The sequence below is a fragment of the Protopterus annectens genome, chromosome 1.part0 (assembly GCF_019279795.1).
Source record: "Protopterus annectens isolate FY-2018-M chromosome 1.part0, PAN1.0, whole genome shotgun sequence".
NCBI lineage: Eukaryota > Metazoa > Chordata > Ceratodontiformes > Protopteridae > Protopterus > Protopterus annectens.
In genome coordinates this window covers 1,203,260,194-1,203,281,281 of record NC_056725.1, presented here as the reverse complement: position 1 = coordinate 1,203,281,281, position 21,088 = coordinate 1,203,260,194, and the positions used below count along the sequence as shown (strand labels likewise).

The 21,088-nt window shown below is 45.6% G+C and overlaps 1 protein-coding gene across 3 annotated transcripts in view; it reads left to right on the top strand.

Annotated features, from left to right (window-relative positions):
- Positions 1-21,088, top strand: part of EP400 (E1A binding protein p400) — a 3,509,270-nt gene that overhangs the window by 239,606 nt on the left and 3,248,576 nt on the right. The gene's annotated exons all lie outside the window — the stretch shown is intronic.

Sequence of the window (21,088 nt, the reverse complement as noted above, 5' to 3'; positions counted from 1 at the left end):
CTGCTGTTAGCAGTACCTGTAATCTTAGCATGCAATTTCTGTGTCATTAGGCAGAGCTTGACAAGTTGTGATGCAGGATGTATGGAATACTGAGGGTAGTATGCAGTCGTTTAACATGCCTCTGTTTTAATGCATCCTTTTTTTTGGTCATACTGTGAAAAATCTTCGTACAGCTGGTTAAAATGGCAATGGGGTAAAAGGCTTTGGTTTTATAAGAACTGTGGGACTACTGCTGTGTAGTCATGTTGCTGAAATCTTCTGAAGCCTTGTTTGCTGGCCTGTATTACCTAGAAGGATATGAAAATTAGAGCAAAACAAAATTGGGTGTTTTCTGTGTCTGTGTGTGAGATAACATTTGTTTTAATAGTGGTAACAGAACATGCCTAACTTGGAGCATTAAGAACAGAGCTTGAAAATGGTTGCAGGACAACAGTAGTTGTATTTGTTGGGTAGTGTTTTTGCTTAGCAGATGAAGATTGGGACAGAGCATCAATGCAGTGTTGTACTGACATTGTGTCAGCCATGGGTTTCAACTTCTTATGTACAGAATTGGGGACAAATTCAGAAGTAGTCAGGGACACTTTTTTTTGTAAATTCTTAGTATTAAGTTGAGAAGATGTCAGAATAAGAGAATGTGAATTAATATGCTTTTTTTCTGAAGAAGTCTATAATTCTTATTAGTATCTTTATTTTTTTAAATGTCATCCACTACATTTCTCCCCAAATCACCAATTTTAGGAGAGACGGAGAAGAATATTTTGCCAAAATTGGGGGCAAACCTGAAAATCGGGGACAGTTTAGCGGTATGATACTGCCAGTCATTATCATTATTGTGGAGTCACTTTAAGTAGAGATCATAACAGTTTTTTCTGCCAGTTTTTGACTATCTCTGGCCAGGAGTAATGTCAGTAGTACCTTTGTCACTGTGGGAGAAGCACACTTGTTAAATTTACATTGTTCCACGTAAGCTTGGTTGGTGCTCCAGACATCAGTAAGTAAGCAGTGTGGTCCTAGGCTTTCTCTGTGTCATTGCAGGGCTTTGTGACCTGCTTCATTACCAGAGATATTTCAGCTTTTTCGTAGCTTGCTACTAGACTTGACTGACTTAAATCATAAGCATTGGGATTACGTGTCCCTATGCTGTGATGTTGCATTGATTTTGAATGATTGCTGTCTGTTGTCATTTACGTTATTTTACTCTACAAACATCTTGTGGGTTAAAATGTCCATAAGTAAATAATAAGTTATGGTTTAGGCCCTTGATTTTCTTGGTAGGAAAGCATTGGACAGATTCATACCAAAGGAGGTGTTATCCTCAGTGATGGACTTGTTCAGTGCACAATACAGTGGAATGATCACATCTCTGCACCTGGATGCCATGTCCTTAATAAGCTGTGCAATGAAAAAGAATTTTCTTACAATAGTGGATATGTGGTGATCTAAGGACAGTGCATTGTCTTTATATGTTTCCATATCCCTAACTACTGGATCAGTTTTTAGGGGCGTTTTGTGAATGTAGTAGGTACAAGGGACTTCTTGCTTGCCAAAGGATGCTGTTATACATTTTTTGGCATCATGGTTTTGATACCAGCTTTTGGTTTAGGAAAGGCCCTATTGGTGTTGCTTGGACAATTTATGATGGCACAAAGTTCACAGTTGTCTGTTGACTTGGTCAGCCATAATTCCTTAACAGTAGCTTTGACTATTGAGAAGTAAATTCCAAACAGGAGTGGCCCAATGTCAGAACCCTTAATATTTATCATATGATGATGGATTCAGTGGTAGACCAGTTTAATGGTATGTTCCGAATTTTTTTTCCAGCTATGCCTTTGTGAACGAAATTGATTCACATAATTAGAGCAGAAAAAGGATGATTGATGAGTTCTAGATTCTTGTTTTGGTTTGTAAGAAGATTTTATTGTGGGTCCAGAGCAGATTGTAAAGCCTGGAGAAGACCTAATTGATTATGTTAGTTATAATTTGTATTGGGAATCTAAGGGCCATCTGATGTTTGCTCCCAAATATGTGACGAAGTCAGTGGTTTTTGTGGAGCATCTTCAAGTTGCAGCTAAAGGTATTCTGTGGTTATGTTTTTCTTATGAGTTTATTTTAATGCAGGCATATGTGGTGAGTTTAAGGCATTTTGAGCATCTTGTTTTTGATGGTGTGAAAAGAGTATCTGCACAGTCAAGAGTTTTGAGTCTGTAGATGATCTTTGTTGTATGTCTGATGCATTAGCTATCAACCTCTAGGACTTCAGCTGTTGAAGACTCTGCGTCAGGCATGAATGTCAGCATTTTGCACTTCCCCTTTTCTGTTGGGAGGAAATCCACTTCTGTGAAATTTCAGCATGTTCATATTTTAAAAATTTCATCCACCTGTGCCATCTTCAGTTCTTGCTTGTGACACCATGCTTACGCTAAGTTCTGTTCATTTAGCAGTTCATCCTGTTTTTCCAGAGATGGCAGTGTGCCCTGTTATGGAAACTATTTAAAATTAGTAATTGTAATTGTTTTGCTGTTGATTCATGCTGGACATCGCACATGTTCATAAGATGTGCCCCTCTAAGAAAAGGTCAGTAAATGTATGTGATGAGCAAGTACTGCAGAAAGTTTAGTATACAAAGTCTGTTTTTCAAGGACACATGAGTGATGTTGCCAACATGGTATCTGTATTCTTCAGAATTAGTTAATTAAAATGCCGTAGAAGCCTTGTCCTGGCAAGCAGTTATGTTTTCAGGGACGTCCTAACCAAGTCATAGAAACGTAAGGAAAAGCACCCCTTCCCTGAGAAGCCCCTGGGAGTCTCCCTGTGCTTGAGGGGGCCAGTTCTAGACTGAAATTTTTGCAGCTGCTCAGGTTTGGAATTTGTAATAACTAATACTTCTGGTAATGCCTGTCTGGAGGCCTCCATGCAGTCAGAATCCTGTACGTCTTCTCTAGCTGAATCATCTGCATACATAGTAGTCTGGCACCTTACTACATATGTCTCAGTGTAGCACCCTTTTGTGGTAAACAAGGAGAGTACAGTACTCCCATGGTCATGTGTGGAGACGTATGTAATCTTACGGTGGATGTGTGGAGTGCTCGTCTGCATACCAGGGTCTCAGAAGCAGCTACCTCTTGTAAATAGAGGACTTTCATTTCTAGGCTTCATGTCTGCTTCTTCAGGCTCCTTGACATTGCCTGCTTCATAGGCAGCAAAGCAATCTTTGTCCCTGTCCCCTCCTTGTATTGGTTCAAGCTGGATTAGGACTTCATGGCCTTTATTCTAAGCTTGCAGCCCAGACCAGGTTAGTGTTAATCGTAAGTGGATTAGGGTTCCCTGTCCCTCAGGGGTCAAAGTCCTCAAACTTGGAGGAGGGAGATCTAGAGTTACCCTCCCAGATGCCTTCCCGTATAGGTTATATTACTGACATTGAAGACTCCTTGTTCTTTGCATCACCTCAGAGGGCATATGATTTGGTGATGCCTTGTCTAGGTTGTACAGTTTTAAGTAGGAACCTGAAGAACATCAGATGTTCTTCGTGTTTCACTGTTGCAGTCATCACACTTGGGTTATCCTGCCAGGGGTAGCCCTCAGTCGGCCCGAATACCAGAGGCTTAGTATTTCTACGTCGGTTGCTGTCACTCCAGGACTGATGTCAGGTCGTCAGTGGTGTAAAATCAGGTAGCTGATGCCATTACATGAGTCTTTCTTGCCGAGGAGCCCAAAGCAGGAGCAAGTTCGCACGAGTGCCGGTCGGCCACTACCCGAGTTTTGTATCCGAATTGAAGTTGAAGTCTTCTAAAGCTAAGTACCCAGTTGAGGATCTTTTTTTTTTCTTGCTGTAACCGATGTCCAAAAAAGTTGCCAGTTGTCTAGCCTGTGGGAAGCAAATACCACACCGAGACTTCCATTCTTACTGCGTCACCTGTTTAGGCCCAGGCCATGATGTACCTCGCTGTCGCATTTGTGCTTTGTTCAACGCCAGAACTATACATCACCAGGCCCTTATTGTAGCTAAATATTTTCGCTCTCGTTCACCGTATTCTGATATGGTTTCGGTAAGCCATCCGACTGCTATCTTCCGAAAAAACATAAGGATAAGGACAGAGGCAGGCCACATAGGACAAAAACTGCCGATGACTATTCCATTAAGCTAGTCATCAGTTCGCCGGTCCTCAGTGAGGTGTTTTCAAAGCCCCTGATGCCCACGTCTGTGGATTTGCAGGCTGCTACCGGGACCCTTTCGGAGTCCGGTATGCCGCAAGACTCTTCTTTGACTAAGGATCCTGCGAATGTCTCTACCTTGGATGGGTCTGGAGCCGCTGAGCAGGCCCCGGCTTCCGAGGAAGTTCTTCGCACTAGCGATACTCAACAAAAACCGACGTCTTCTTTCGCTTCTTCAGTTATTTCTAAAATTACCGAGTTTCTAAGGCCCAGGGTATGAACTACTCCTAAAAAACTGACAACCCAAGCTCAGGCACCTGCTTCTATGCCTCAATCTCAAATGCTTAAAATGGTGGAAGACCTTATCGGTTATTAGGGGAAGCCAGCCTACCCCTTCCAAAAGAGAGACTTGTCCCCAGCAGTTTTATCTAACCAGGATTCCGATGACTCTGAGGTTTCTGAAAATGAAGACATGCAACCCCTATCTGCTTATGAGGATTCAGATGCAGAGGAATCCATTCCTTCTGCCTCTCCTCCAGAGGATTTTTCTATTGGTGAAACCGACATACTTTAAGGGAGCATTTCCAATGGGAATGTCAGGACTAACCTCAGTCCAAAAAGAGACTCGGGGAATTCTTAGATTTACCACAGCACAGACCTTTAGTCATTCCTCTTGTCTTGGATGTTGTGGATGATGTCTTTATGGAATCCATTTGGACTCCTGACACTCTTCCTCCTGCTCCTTGGAAACCTAATGGGTATTAGAGTCCCTGACTCTCTCAAATTCCTTTTCAAAAATTGTACTGCTGACCCAGAGGTCATCTCCCAAGGACCTAAAAAAATAAAAGCAACCACAGCTAAGAATCCCACCCCCTCGGACAGGGATTCCCGAGATTTAGACAGATGGGGTAAAAAAAGTATACACCCCTGCAACTCTTGCCATTAGAGCACTAAATTGTCAGTTCCACATGCTGAAATACCAGCAACATACCGTGGAACTCCTCAAGCAAAAAATTATCTACCTTTCCTGCTTGTGCAGAAAGTAAAGAATTACAGGAGCTTATGCATTCTGCAAGCAAAGTTACTAAACACACCTTGCAATGTGGCTTTGATGCCCTAGAAGCATCTTGCAGAGCAGCAGTCACTGGTTCTGTACTTAGAAAGCATGCTTGTCTTAAGGAACAGACCTTGCCAGACCATGTCAAATCAAAATTATTGGACGCTCCCCTGAAAAAGGACAATTTGTTTGGCACCAAGGCAGAAGAGGTCTTAAAAAAGATGGAAGAAAAAGCAAAATTTTTGCAGACAGTTAAACTTCTTACAGGTCCAGCCTCCGAGGTTTAGTAGGCATTGCCCCTCCAAGCACTGGTCATTTCCGGCCCCCTCCAGGCCAGCTCGGACAAGACCTAGGAGAAGCAGACATCCCAGACAGCAGTCCCAGAGAATGCAGAGATCTAAGCAGTGGAGTTCCTCCACTTCAAAAACAGGGAGTGCTAAGCCACCCCCTTATGGAAAGAACTCACAATGACTTTACACCTCCACCCCTTACGTCTGCCCACCTGCTTGTGCCCCTAGGAGGAAAACTCTCCTCCCATGCAAACAACTAGGCCTCTATTACCAACGACCGATGGGTCCTCAACATAGTTTCCCAGGGATACAAATTTTATTTCCACACATTGCCAACCCCAAAAGGGTTCCCAGATCTTCCTCCAAACCAGTGGGCAGAGGCCAGAAAACAAGTCCATTCCCTGCTCTCCATGCTGCCAATACAGCCATGTTCCTGCTGACCAGATAGGCCAAGGTTTCTATTCCAAGCATTTCTTGGTACACAGAAAAGAGGGCATCTGGCGCCCAACTCTCGATCTATCAATTCTAAACACCTTCGTGGTGATACCAAAATTCAAAATGTTCACCCTCCAGCTTCTTCCTATGCTTTCCAAGGATGCTTGGTTAGCCACCCTAGACCTAAAAGAGGCCTACCTATACATCCCAATCAGGGAATCTTGCAGGAAATCTCTACGTTTCAGGGGATGTATGCACTTTCAGCTCTCTGCGCTTCCCTTTGGCTTATCCACTGCTCCCAGAGTTTTCACAAAATGCCTAGCTCCAGCCATTGCGTTTTGCAGATAAAGAAATATTCAAATTTACCTCTACTTAGACGACTGCCTGATTCAGGCAGACAGTCAGGAAAAGCTGTTACAGCACCTGGCCTTTGTAAAAGACCTACTGACCTCCCTGGGGTATACTATAAATGAAAAGAAATCAAAACTAGTCCCCACTCAAAAAAAATGTATTCCTGAGAGCAAGCCTGGACACAGCATCCCAGATGGCATTCCGTACTCCAGGAAAAGCAAGCCTACCTGACAGGCTACTTCTCTCAACTAGCCACCATAACCCAGTTATCTGCAAGGAAAATCCTGCAAGCTCTAGGGTTCATGACCTCCTGCATTCTACTCATTCCGTATACCAAACTGCATATGAGGAAACTACATTGGTACCTAAAAAGCCTTTGGTGTCAACACTCTCAGAACCTGGAAACTACCATACCTATGATACCCTGTCTAAGGAAAGATTTTCTTTGGTGGGCAGCAACATGCAACCACAACAAGGGTCATGCCTTCTTACAGCCCCACGCCATCCAGACCCTCACCACAGATGCATCCAATTATGCCTGAGGTGCACACCTGGACGGCAGGTGCATTCAGGGCCATTGGAGTCCAAATCAAATACATCTGCACATCAACCAAAAAGAGATGCTAGCTGTTCAGCATACTCTGACAGTTTTCAGACCCCTACTTTCCCCGGGTCTTCTAGTGATCAAAACAGACAACAACACTGTGATGTGGTATATCAACAAGCAGGAAGGAACTTGCTCTTATCCTCTCTGCAGGCTCACCATGACCCTTTGGCACACGGCTTCAGCGATGCAGATTCACCTGCTAGCACAATTCCTGGCAGGATCCCTAAACTCTCTCTGACAGACAACTTGAGCAGAAGCCTGCTAGACCCACTTGTGGCAGCTAGACACAGAGCATTCAACCTTGTAACCCAGAAATGGGGCACCCCGAAGGTGGACCTCTTTGTCTACCACAACAATCACCAGCTCAGCAAATACTGCACCAGGGAACCTCACAGCAAGGCTTGGAAAGTGGAAGCTCTATCCTTCCAATGGGAAAACCTCTCGATCCATGCATTTCCCCCTCTACCACTAATTTCAAGGGTACTGCTCAAAATAAGGGAGGAAAAACCAAGGGCAATCTTGTTTGCCCCAGACTGGCCACACCAGCACTGGTACCCACTGCTGCACAGCCTGTCACCCCTGCCACCTACCTCAGATCCCAACACTCCTGACCCAGAAGAATGGAGAATTCATGCATCCACAATTGCAGACCCTGAACCTGGCAGCCTGGCATATTCCTTGACCTCCCCTCCAGCTGCCAGCCTAAGCAAACAAATCCTGGATATGTTATAGGTGAAGCCAGACGACCCAGCACTAGAATATCCTTTGCTGACATGTGGAAAAGGTATTGCACCTGGATTCAGGCTAAAGGAGCTGAAACAGCACAGCCCCTCCCTACCTCTCATCCTGGATTACCTAGCAGACCTACTACACAAGGGCCTGTCCTTCTCTTCTGTTAAAATTCATGCCTCTGCCATCTCTGCTCATTACAGCACAGAGCCACCTCTCTTCTCTCTCCCTCTCAAACAGTTCCTAAGAGGGGACTAACAATTTAAGGCAACCCAGAAGAGCTCCTACCCCAGCTTGGGACCTTAACTTTGTGTTGGAAAAACTCACACTACCCCCCTTTGAGCCTGCAGCTTCAGCAGAGGTAAAATTCCTCTCTTGGAAAACAGCCTTGCTTCTGGCCACACCTTCAGGTAGAAGAGTTTCAGAGCTACAAGCACTCATGGCTGTAGAGCCCTTAATCATTTTCCATGCTGACAGGGTCTCTCTCAGGACTAACCCAATTTTCATGCCTAAAATGGTGTCCAGTGTGGCTCTCAACCAATCAGTTCATTTGCCCACCTTTTTCCCTAGCCCACAAAACAAGGGGGAAAGAATTCTGCATACTCTAGATGTGCATAGACAGCTCAGATTCTATCTGGATAGGACTAAATCGTTTAGGAAATCTGACAAATTGCTAGTCAGCTTTGCAGCAGGGGCAGAGGGTAAGGCCATATTCAAACAATCTCCAAGTGGATGGTACACTGCATCCATTTCTGCTACAAACACCACAGGAAACCCCCTCCCAAGGGGGTTAGGACGCATTCCACCAGGGCATCCTCCACCTCTACAGCTTTTCTTAGAGGGATCCGTACCAGGGACATCCTGGAGGCTGCAACATGGACTTTTGTTCATACCTTCACCAAGCATTACCACCTGCCTATCTTCTCTAAATCCAGGACAGGCTTTGCAACCGCAGTCTTGCAGGGCATCCTAGCCAGCCCCCAGTCTTCTTGACTGCCTCCACCTTTTTCTTCAGCTTTGGAATCAACCCAAGTGTGATGACTGCAACAGTGAGACACGAAGAACATAGTACAGATGTTATTCGTGTTTCACTGTTGCAGTCATCACTTTTGGGTTATCTGCTTGCAGTAGCCCTCAGTCGGCCTGATTAACAAAGTCTTGAGTCCTGCGTCGGTTGCTGTCCCTTCTTCCATGACGTCAGGTTGTCAGGGGTATAAAACATGCAGCCAACGCCATTACATCAGTCTTTCTTGCCGTGCGGTGCCCGAAGCAGAAGCAGTTTGCAAGTGCCAGTCGGCCGACTCCTGAAATTTTCATTTTTGAGTTTCAGAACCGAAGTAGTCAACTAAAGCTAAGTACCCCATTGGGGAAACTTTTTCTTGCTCCTTACCGATGTCAGTAAAAGTTAATAATTGCATTACTTGCGGAAAGCAAATACCTCATAAAGATTTTAATTCGTACTGTACTCCTTGCCTTGGCCCTGACCACAACATACCGTGATGTCGGTTTTGTGCTTTATTTAATCAGCGCCCTATCTGTCGTCTGTATATTTTCGCCTCTAAATATTTCGGTTCTCGGTTTAATTATCCAGAAATGTCGTCGGGTAGCCATCCGACTACCGGGATTCCAAAAAAAAAAAACGCAAGGATAAAGACAGAGACAGGCCGCCGAGGTCCAAAACTGCCGAAGATGCTTCTCCTAAGCCAGTCGCCAGTTCACCGATACTCAGTGAGGTGCTTTCGCATCCCCTGATACCTGCTACTTCTGATTCGCAGGCCTCTACTGAGACCCATTTGGAATCTGGTATGCCGCGAGATGCTTCAAATATGGAACCTGCAGATGTCTCTACCTTGGATGGGTCCGGAGCCGCTGTGAAAGCACCAGCTTCTGAGGATGTATTCAGGCCTACGGAGTTGCATATTAAACCAACGCCTCCTTCTTTTAGGCCTAAATCTCGAACCATGCCTAAAAAAACGACACCCAGACTCATGCTTAGGCCTCTATGCCTAAAAAACAATTGATAAGAATGGCTGAAGATCTTATAACTCTAATCAGGGGAAGCCAGCCTCCCCCTTCTAAGAGACATAGGACTGACGTTGTTTATGAATCTTCTGACCAGGATTCTGTTTTTTCTGATTCTTCTGATGTTCTGGATTTGCCCTTATCTACTCATGAGGATTCTGATACAGATGACTCTATTCCCTCTGCTTCCCCTCCAGAGGATTTTTCTTTTGATGAAAACTTACATAGTCTATGGGAGCATTTCCACTGGGAAAGCCAGGATTTTTCTGATTCAAAAAAGAGGCTTAGGGATTTCTTACTCCTGCCTCAGCATAGGCCTTTAGCTATTCCTCCTGTACTAGACATTGTTGATGATGCTTTTTTGGAATCTAGTTTGGCCCCTGATTCTGTACCTCCTGCTCCCAGAAAACCTGACCGATATTACAAGGTTCTTGATTCACACAAGTTCCTTTTCAAAAATCCTGTTGCGGACCCTGAAACCATTTCTCAGGGGCTCAAGGGCATTGAGGCTTCTACTGCTAAAAAATCCTACCCCTTCTGATAGAGAGCAAAAACAATATTGTTCAGGAACCACCACGATGCTGTAGATAAAAGATATTTATTGTGGAACTAGCGCTTTCACGTACTGCCAAGGTACGCTTCTTCAGGTTTAAACAACAACTCAAATTCATGTGTATTTATACTAAAAACCTCCTACTAATTAAGCAATTTGAAACAAATGCATTGTAAAACTTAACCAGTTAACTAATTAATTAACCATCTCTACAATTCTATTTCCATTCATCTTGCTCTCTAAAACATACTGCGTATGTATTAAATATGTATTCAATAAAATGTAACATGACATATTTTTTTATATTAAATAATATATGTGTTTAAAAGAAATGCTATGATGACACATATATATATATATATATTAAAGAAACATAAATACAAATACAGTGAAAAAGCATGAGCTATCTGCCCCTATTATCTGTGTCTTCACAACGGCAACACTACAAAAGCACTTAGGTTAAGACAATCCATATGAAATGTAAGCTTGATGTCATAACTTAAAGTTTATATAGAAAAATAAATGAATATAAAACCAATGACCATCAGCATTTATCATAACTATTTCATAAACATGATGCATAATAATACTTAACTACAATTCATAAACCTATTGCACATATTCCAAGAACACTCACGAATACAAATAAACTAACTTTTTTTTCTGATAGAGACTCCAGGGCGCTGGATAGATGGGGTAAAAAGGTTTACACTTCTGCAACCTTGGCAATCAGGGCTTTAAACTGTCAATTCCATATGCTAAAATATCAACAGCATATCATGGGACTGCTTAAACAGAAAATGATGTTGATTTCTGACTGTGTGGAAAATGAGGATTTACAGGATTTATTGCATTCAGCTGAACAAGTTGGGAAATATACTTTGCAATGTGGTTTTGATTCTTTGGAGGCCTCTTGCAGGGCTGCTGTTACTGGGTCTGTGCTTAGAAGGCATGCTTGGCTTAAGGAGCAATTTCTGCCTGATCATGTTAAAGCAAAACTGTTGGATTCTCCTTTGCAGCAGGACCGTCTGTTTGGCAATAAGGCTGAAGAAGGTCCAAAAGATGAAGCTAAATCTATGCAAGCTGTGAAAGATTTACAAGTACAACCTCCAAGATTTAGTAGGCACTGGCCTACTAAGAACTGGTCCTTTCCAGTTCCTTCCAGAGCCACTCAAGCCAAACCCCAGATATTCCAAAAACACCAGGTTTCAGTCCCAAGGGACTTTCAGAACTAAGCAATGGGGTGCCTCCGCTTCCAAGTCTGGAAATAACAAGACACCTCCCTATGGTAAACAGTCTCAATGACTTTCCTTTAAAATTACCAAGCACTTACCTCTTAGCCCCCCCTTTGGGGGGAAAACTGGCTCTTCATGCAAAAAACAGGCAACTTATAACCCAGGACAAATGGGTTTTAAATATAGTGTCCCAGGGATACATATGTCATTTCCACACATTGCCAACTCCAAACGGATGGCCAGACCTGCCCCCAAATCAGTGAGCAGAGGCTCAGAAACAAGTACTTTCCCTCCTAAACATGGAGGCTATTCAGCCGGTACCAGAAGAGGTAAAGGGACAAGGTTTCTATTCCAGACTTTTCCTGGTACCCAGAAAAGACAAATCATGGCGTCCAATTTTGGACCTGTCACTCTAAACACCTTTCTGGACATTCCAAAATTCAAGATGCTGACTCTTCACCAGTTACTTCCTATGCTAGGCAAAGATGCCTGGTTGGCAACTCTAGATTTAAAAGAGGCTTACCTGCATATCCCAATCAGGGAATCTTGCAGAAGATGCCTACGCTTCAAAGCAGGCTACTTGCATTATCAGTTCTCTGCACTGCCCTTTGGCTTATCTACTGTGCCCAGGGAATTTACAAAGTGCCTGGCTCCAGTAATTGCATTTTGCAAGCAAAGAAATGTTCAAATATATCCATACCTGGACGATTGTCTAATTCAGCCAGAAAACCAGGCAATTCTTCTAAAACATCTGGCGTTTGTAAAAAGAGATGTTCATCATGTTTCACTGTTGCAGTCATCACTGTAAGGTTCTTCCTGCCAGCAGGCAGCCCTCAGTCGGCCAGAATCCCAAAGTCTGGGTCCGACGTCAGCTGTGTACTCACCCTCCCTGACATCAGAGCGCCAGGGTTACAAAGCTCCCAGCCAACGCCATGTTCTCCAGTCTTTCTTGCCGCGCGGTGGAAGCAGTTCACAAGTGCTGGTCGGCTGACTCCTGTTATTTTTGGTGCTTCACACCAAAGACATTCTTCTTTTCAAAGCTAAGTACCCCGTTGGGGAAACTTTTTTTCTTGCTCCAGACCGATGTCAGAAAAAGTTAATAATTGTATTTCATATGGGAAGCAAATACCTCATAAGGATTTTCACTCTTACTGTATTCCTTGTCTAGGCCCTGACCACGACATAGCTAGTTGTTGGTTTTGTGCTAGATTTAATCAACATACTATTAAACGGAGATACGGTTTTGCCTTTCATTACTTTGGGAGGCGATTTAATTATAACATGTCGTCGGACACTCTCCCGACTACCGGAGATCATAAAAGGTCAAGGATAAGGATAGGCCTCTGAGGTCCAAATCGGATGACAGTTTACAATCAGAGCCAGCTGCTGGTTCGGCCATCGTCAGTGAGGCGCTTTCGCAGCCCCTGTAGTCTGCCATTACAGAACCGCTTGCTGAAACGGACTCCCACAAGGAGCCAACTAGGCCTTAGAATACTCCAGGTGCAGGACCTTCAGATAATGCTCCCTCGGATGGGTCTGGAGCCGCTGTGCAGGTACCGGCTTCCGAGGGGGTTTTCAGGCCTTTGCAGCTTCAGGTAAAGGCAAAGACTCCTTCTAAAACAAAGACTCAAGCCCAGGCCTCCTCTGATCTGGGACCTAAATCTCAAAAACAAATGCTTAAAATGGCGGAGGACTTGCTAACTATGCTTAGGGGTTCACATCCCCCTCCTGACAAAAGGCCAAGACAAGAATTGGTTTATGAATCCTCTTGTCAGGCATCTATCTCTTCAGTGTCTTCCTCTGAACAGGATTATACTTTCCCTCCTTATGAGGATTCTGATGCTGAGGAATCCATTCCTTCAGCTTCTCCTCCTGAGAATTATTCTTTTGGGGAAACTTTACATGACATGAGGGAACATTTTCACTGGGAAGGACAGGAGTACTCTGAATCTAAGAGAAGGCTTAGGGATTTCCTTCTTCTTCCCCAACACAGACCCCTGGCTATTCCTCCTGTTTTGGATATTGTGGATGATGTCTTTTCTGAGTCTAATTTAACTCCTGACTCCTTTCCTCCGGCCCTTGCTAAGCCTGATAGATATTAGAGAGTCCCTGACTCCCACCAGTTTCTTTATAAAAATCCTACTGCTGATCCAGAAACCATTTCGCAGGGTCCTAAGGGTGTTAAGGCCGCCACTGCTAAGAACCCTATTCCGTCAGATAAGGATTCTAGAGTTTTGGAGAGATGGGGCAAAAAAGTATACACTTCTGCTACTTGATCCTATTAGGGCTTTAAATTGTCAATTTCATATGTTGAAATATCAGCAATACCTTTTGTCTGTTATGAAACAAAACCTGGGTACCATTTCTGCATGTGCAGACAATAAGGAATTACATGATTTGATGCATGCTACTGAGCAGGTGGGAAAACATACCTTACACTGTGGTTTTGATGCTTTGGAGGCCTCTTGCAGGGCGGCTGCCACTAGCATGGTCATTAGAAGGCATGCTTGGTTAAAGGAACAAAATTTGCCTGATCAAGTGAAAGCAAAGTTACTGGATGCTCTTGTTCAACATAATGATTTGTTTGGGTCTAAGGCTGAAGAGGTTATAAAGAAAATGGAGGATAAGGCAAAATCCATTCAAATGGTTAAAGATTTCTTACAAGTTCAGCCTCCTAGATTTAGCAGAAATTGGCCAGCTAAAAATTGGTCCTTTCCCAGCTCAGACAGGCCTCAGAGCGGTAGATGTAGGCGCCCCAGAGGGAGGGCCCAAGCACAGACCTCTTATAGACCTAGACAGTGGAGTGCTTCCACCCCCAGGGGTGGAGAAGATAGGTCTCAACCTTTCAGGAAACGGGCTCAATGACTCCCCCTGCATGGCTCCAGGAACCTCTCTCCTGGAAGCTCCTCTGGGAGGAAAACTTTCTCTTTTTCACCGAAATTGGACTTGCATAACCCAAGACAAGTGGGTTCTGGATGTAGTTTTAAGAGGTTAAAATTCCACTTTCACACCTTTCCAAAACCAAACGGATGGCCAGACCTACCAAAAACTCAATGGGCAGAGGCATTAAAACAGGTGAGGTCCCTCATGGCTATGAGGGCCATAGAACTGGTTCCAAATTCAGAGACGGGACAAGGCTTTTATTCAAGACTCTTTCTAGTTCCCAGAAAGCAAAATACTTGGAGACGCATCCTGGATCTGTCCGTCTTAAATACTTTCCTGGAGATACCAAAGTTCAAGATGCTTACTCTGCAGCAGCTCCTGCCAATGTTGAGCAAAAATGCATGGATGGTGACATTGGATTTAAAGGAGGCTTGCCTACACATTCCTATCCGACAGGAGTGCAGAAGATACCTCAGGTTCAAGGCAGGCTCTGAACATTACCAATTCTCTGCGCTGCCCTTTGGCTTATCTACTGCGCCCAGGGTCTTTACCAAGTGCCTGGCACCAGTAGTAGCTTACTGCAGACTCAAGGGAATTCAAATTTACCCTTATCTGGACGACTGCCTTATTCAAGCAGACAGCAAGGACATTTTACTCCAGCACCTGGAATTTGTTCAGAATCTACTAAAGTACCTGGGATTCACTGTGAACATAAAAAAGTCAAATTTAACACCCACTCAACAGATAACTTTCCTGGGTGCTCTTTTAAACACAGCAACCCAGATGGCATTCCTGACATCAGAAAAACAACTACAGTTGGCTTCAACTTTCAAAAGCCTGGCGTTAATGTCTCGGCTAACTGCAAGGAAATTCCTGCAGGCTTTGGGTTACATGGCTTCCTGCTTCCTACTCATACCATATGCAAGACTGCATATGAGAAAGATACAGTGGTACCTAAAATGTGTATGGTCCCAGCATTATCACAGTCTGGAAGCAGTGATTGCTGTCTTGCCTTGCCTGCAAAAGGAATTCCATTGGTGGGCCATGGCATGTCTTCAAAACCAAAGGGAAAGCCTTCAGTCTACCTCCAGCCTACCAAGTGATAACCACGGACGCCTCGGATTATGCATGGGGAGCCCACTTGCAGGGGAAAAGCCTGCAAGGTTTTTGGACAGAGGATCAGAAGCATCTACATATCAATTTAAAAGAGGTGTTAGCTGTGCAGAATGCCCTCTTGGCTTTCAGGGATCTTTTACAGCCAGGGCAGCTACTGATACGGACAGACAATACCACAGTTATGTGGTACATAAACAAGCAAGGAGGTTCACACTCCTACCCCCTTTGCAGACTAGCCATGACTCTATGGTACACAGCACTAGCTTGCAAAGTGGACCTACAAGCTCAATTCCTGCCAGGGAAACAAAACACTCTGGCAGACAGCCTGAGCAGGAACCTGTTAGACCCACACGAGTGGATGCTAGACACCCAAATATTCAAGATGATTACAGAAGCCTGTGGCTGCCTGGACATAGATCTATTTGCATCTCCCCACAACTACCAGTTACAGACTTTTTGCACAAGGACATATCGCAAGCTAGCATGGAAAGTGGATGCTCTCTCATTCAGTTGGAGGAACCTCTCTGGGTATGCCTTCCCACCACTACCTCTTCTTCCAAGGGTGTTATTAAAAATAAAACAGGACAAACCAAAGCTGATCTTACTAGCCTCAAATTGGCCTCAACAATTTTGGTACTCAACACTGATAAATCTATCCCAGGAACCTCCTTGGATTTTACCTCAGATTCCAAATCTTTTGTCTCAACATCAGGGCCAGGTCCTGCACTCTCATATCAAAACTCTCAGCCTGGCAGCCTGGCAAATTCAGGGTTTATGATTAATCCTACCCTTTCCAAACAGGTCATGGATGTTATCTTAGAAGCCAGAAGGCCTAGCACTAGGAAATCTTATGAAGGTAAATGGAAGAGATTTTGCACCTGGATGCATGCTCAGGAATCAGATCCTCACATTCCAAATATTCCATTGATTCTACATTACCTAACAGATATGTTGCATAAGGGTTTATCTTTTTCCTCCATAAAAATACATGCCTCGGCTATCTCTGCACATTATAATACAGATCCTCCAATTTTTTCACATCCACTTCTGAAACAATATCTCAGAGGAGCAAAGAATTTAAGGCCCCCTAGGACACCACCCATTCCTGCCTGGGACCTCAATTATATCCTGGAAAAACTTACTCTGCCTCCTTTTGAGCCTGCTGCCACATTTGATATAAAGTATTTGTCATGGAAGACTGTTATCCTACTGGCTTTAACTTCAGCCAGGAGAGTCTCGGAGTTACAAGCGCTCATGGCTGTGGAACCTTACAATGTTAAGTTGTCAGTCTCACCTTCATTCTTGCTGGATGGTTCGGAGCCAAACCTCGGCTCCAACTCAGCCTATTAGTAAAGCTCGAGAGCTATTTTTACCGGCTCGAGGCTATCCTATGTCCCATAATGCTAGGCGTGATATACCCATATCTCGTTTGCCGCTTCAGCTATGAGGTTGCGTCTTTTTGCCGGCTCCGGTTGTATTAATATTTTTTTTTGGTTTTAGTCTGCTTTTTGAGTTAAAATATTAGCGATAGTGTTTTATAGTTACTACCCTTTAGATCCCTGTTTAGGATTCCCTCTTAGGTAGTTTTTGATACAGTTTTTTCCCCTCACCTAATTGGCCCTTGGCCAATCCTCTTCCATACTTATTTGTCTGTAGTTGTATGTGTGTGCCTAGTTAGATTGTATTAATAAGTGTGGGGTTTTGTTATATTATTCTGATCTGTTGCAACTTTTTTGTGTGTGTGTGTTTGGCTTATTGTGACTAGGCCTCCCTTAGTTGTCCTTGTCTGCCAGTCATCCCTTTTTCAGGATGTCTAAAGACACTAAGGTCTTGGGCTTCAAGAAGCGTGACTCGTGCTGTCAGAAGATGTCTCTGACAGACGGTCACACTTCTTGTGTATATTGCTTGGGCCCTCTGCACCTGCAGGACTCTTGTTCTGTCTGCCATGCATTCAGTCCAATAGTCCTGCAGGAACGCAGAAATAAACTTATTTTGATAGGCTTGTTAAAGCCTGAAGGTTCCCCGGCTAAGCCTTTGTCGGGTAACCCTTCTAAGCCCGCCAAACCGTCGGCTTCATGTTCAGAGCCATCGCCGTTTGGTGCTACTACTACCACTGCATCGGTTCCAGCCGGAACCGATGATTCGAGGCCTCAGTCGACTCAGACTCTTCTGTCGGAGCCATCTTGGAGCAAGAAGCGTTCCAGGTCTCCTCCACTGGAATCGGTCCATTCGGCTCCAAAGTCTCCCTTGTTATCGGAGCGGAGTCACAGGTCCCATTCCTCTCGGTCTTCCAGGCTGTTGGACCATGACCTCGAGAGGGTGGTTAGCAGAGTACTTAAGTCGCAGGCACTGGCGCAAATGTTGCATAGCTGTCCTCATCAGGCAGTGGCTTTCACTACTCCCTCTTCGATTCCTCCACCGACTCTTCCTGTGAGTTCGGAGCCGGAGATCGTAGGAGTCGGGACCGTCGGAACGTCGGAGCCGATACCACCCCTTTCGGCTCCCTTGTCGGATCCAATCTCTTCCTTGGTTCCATCCTTGGAGGGATCCGGGTGCAGGGACTCTCTCGTCGGCTCCGAGGGGGCGAGTGCCATCGGACCCTTGTCCGACCCCATTCTTCCTCTCGGATCTTCGGCACGGGTGAGTTCGGCCCAGACATCGGCCTCGGAGCCATCCCTTTCGGTGCCGGGAGGAGCCCTTGTCTCTTCAGAGCGGGGACCCCCTTCCCTGCCTGATAGGGGCACCTTTGAGGTCATGAGGAGTGTGCTGGCCCCTGTGCCTGCTCCACGGTCAGCTCCTTCGGCTCCTCCCTCTATGCTGCCTGCATCAGTCTCTACCTGCTCTCTCGATTCTGAGCATGGAGATCCGACGCTAAAGGTAGCCCCATTGGGCGTATCCTCCTCTTCCAAGGCCTCCCCTGATCCTTCAGGGAGCCCCCTCAAAAGAGAAAATGCAAGAGGAAGCATGTAGACTCCCCTGAGTCAGTCACATCGGACACTGATTTGGATGATTCAGAAGGGTCCCCAAGGTCCCCCTCTGAGGATGTCTCATTTTCTGACATCCTGGAGATTCATAAGCAGAGGGGAAACTGGTCTGCCCTTAACCCTTCTGAGGACGAGTCGGTGTACCTGGATGCGTTCGGTTCTCGCCCTTCCACCTCCTGGGTGTCTCCGCCTTTCGACCCACTCATGGATGTGGTGGCTTGAAAGGCGTGGACGGCTCTGGATACTATGGAACCAACTCCCCGGAGGCCTACAAAATTTATTACAGCCCCTTCTGACCAGCAGTTTCTAACTAAGGGCGTCCCTGTTGATGCCATGGTGGTGGCGGCGGCCACTAAAAAGGAGTTGGCTGACCCTTCAGTACCTGTCCATCCTCCTAATAAGGAATCTAGGACTATGGACAGGTATGGCAAGCAGATGTTTTTGTGCCGCTTCACCCGTCTCCAGAGAGACCTTTTCAAGGAACTGGGTGATACCTTATAAGACCCATCAGCTGCGGGGTCTCAGGAAAACATCAACTCCCAGCTGGGGACCCTAAACTCTATTGTCAACTCCTCCATGCGGCTCATTTCCTATGCAGCCGATGGAGTGAGTAGGGCTGTAGGCACGGGCGTCGCTCTAAGGAGACATGCCTGGATGCGGCTTTGCAATTTTGCTGACCCCTTCAAGGCGTCCTTCACTAACACCCCCTTTGATGGTTCTGCCTTGTTTGGGCCTCAAGTGAAGGATACATTTACCAGGTGCGAGCAGGAAGGCAAGACTCTCTCTGCGATAGGAGTCCGTTTTTCTACCCCTTCTAGACCATACCCTAAGGGTCAGAAAGGTGGAAAAATGTGGTTCCGCAAACCTCGGGAAGTACTGCCTGACGCACGTGATGAGCTTCCCTCCAGAGGCAGAGGAGGGAACAATAATAGACTCCGCCCGAGGGGCAGGGGGGGTCCGCAGAATCAGGGTAGCAGAGAATTCTCCTCTGACAAAAACCCTTCCAGCACCCCTGAGGAGCTGCCCAACTGTCCACCTTCGGAGGCAGTCAGGGGAAGACCATCACTGTACCCAGAAGCCTGGCATTCCCTCTCGCAAGACAATTGGGTACGGTCGATCATATCCGAGGGTTAGAAAATTCCCTTTATTCATACCACACAACCATCAAAAGGGCCCCTTCCAGAAGTTCCACCGGTCTGAGGGATCAAGCAGCATTAGAAATTTCAAAGCTACTAGAAAAAAGAGCCATCCAGCCAGTCCCAGCAGACCAGCAAGGATCCAGAGTCTACTCCAAGTTCTTTTTGGTACCAAAAAAGACAGGGGACTGGAGACCTATTTTGGATCTCAGCAGGCTGAACAAGTCTGTTCAAAGAACGAAATTCCGGATGGTCACGCTTCAGTCCATTCTACCCTTTCTGGGTCAGGACAATTGGATGTGCTCTATAGACCTTCAGGATGCGTACTATCATATCAAAATGAACAGGCGCTCCAGGAGGTTTCTCCACTTCCGGCTGGGAGCCAATCACTACCAATTCAGAGCCCTGCCCTTTGGCCTCACCACAGCCCCCAGGGTGTTTACCAAATGCATGGCAATGGTTGCGGCTCACCTGAGACGACAAGGATTCCAAGTGTTTCCATACTTAGACGACTGGCTCCTTACTGCCACCACCAAGCATCAGCTACCTCATTCCAGAGATTATACCCTCCAAATTTGCAACGAGCTAGGTATCTAAACTCCGAAAAGTCTGCCTTGTCAGTCTATTACCTTCATAGGCGCCATTTTAAACACTGTGGAACTGTCAGCAAAACTGCCTGTACAAAGGATTTCAGACATTCGAGGTCATGTTCAAATCCTACTACAAGAGAGCAGAGTCCAGGCCAGATTCGTACTAAAAACCCTAGGTCTCATGGCAGCAGCTATCACATTACTTCCCCTAGCTCGCTTTCACATGTGGATGCAATGGATACTGTTTTCCCAGTGGTCCTTTCAACAGCTTCCAATGTCACACAGCATTCTAATCACTCAGTCATGCAAAATGCACCTTTTGTGGTGGATGGTCTCCCCTCAGGCTCTTCAGGGCAGACCCTTTGTCCTTCCTCCTCCTGTGGCTACTGTGACAACGGATGCCTCCCTGATCGGGTGGGGGGGCATTTTCAGGGCAGGACAGTCCAGGGCACATGGCAGCCTTTCGAAAGCCACTTGTACATAAATGTCTTGGAAATGAGAGCGGTGCTTTTAGCGTTGCAGGCCCTTCAAGACTCTCTACCCACCGGGACTATTGCAATTCAGACAGACAATATGTCTGTAGTGTGGTATATCAACAAGCAGGGCGGAACCAGGTCCTACCCCCTATGTCGAGAAGCACTCAGACTGTGGCAGTGGGCGATCTCTTCTCAATGGTTTCTGGTAGCAACGCATATCTCCGGGAAGTCCAACGTCATAGCGGACAGGCTGAGCAGAGCCATTCTCATGCCCCACGAGTGGTCCCTCAACCAGCTAGTAGCGGAAAAAATCTTCAGGAGGTGGGGTCAGCCTTGCTGCGATCTTTTTGCACCCCCTCAAAACAGCAAGTGCCCAGACTTCTTCACCTTCTTCCCTCTCCCAGGTCTTCCCCCCAGAGATGCTCAAGTCCACGATTGGCCCCGGGGTCTTCTGTATGCTTTTCCTCCCTTT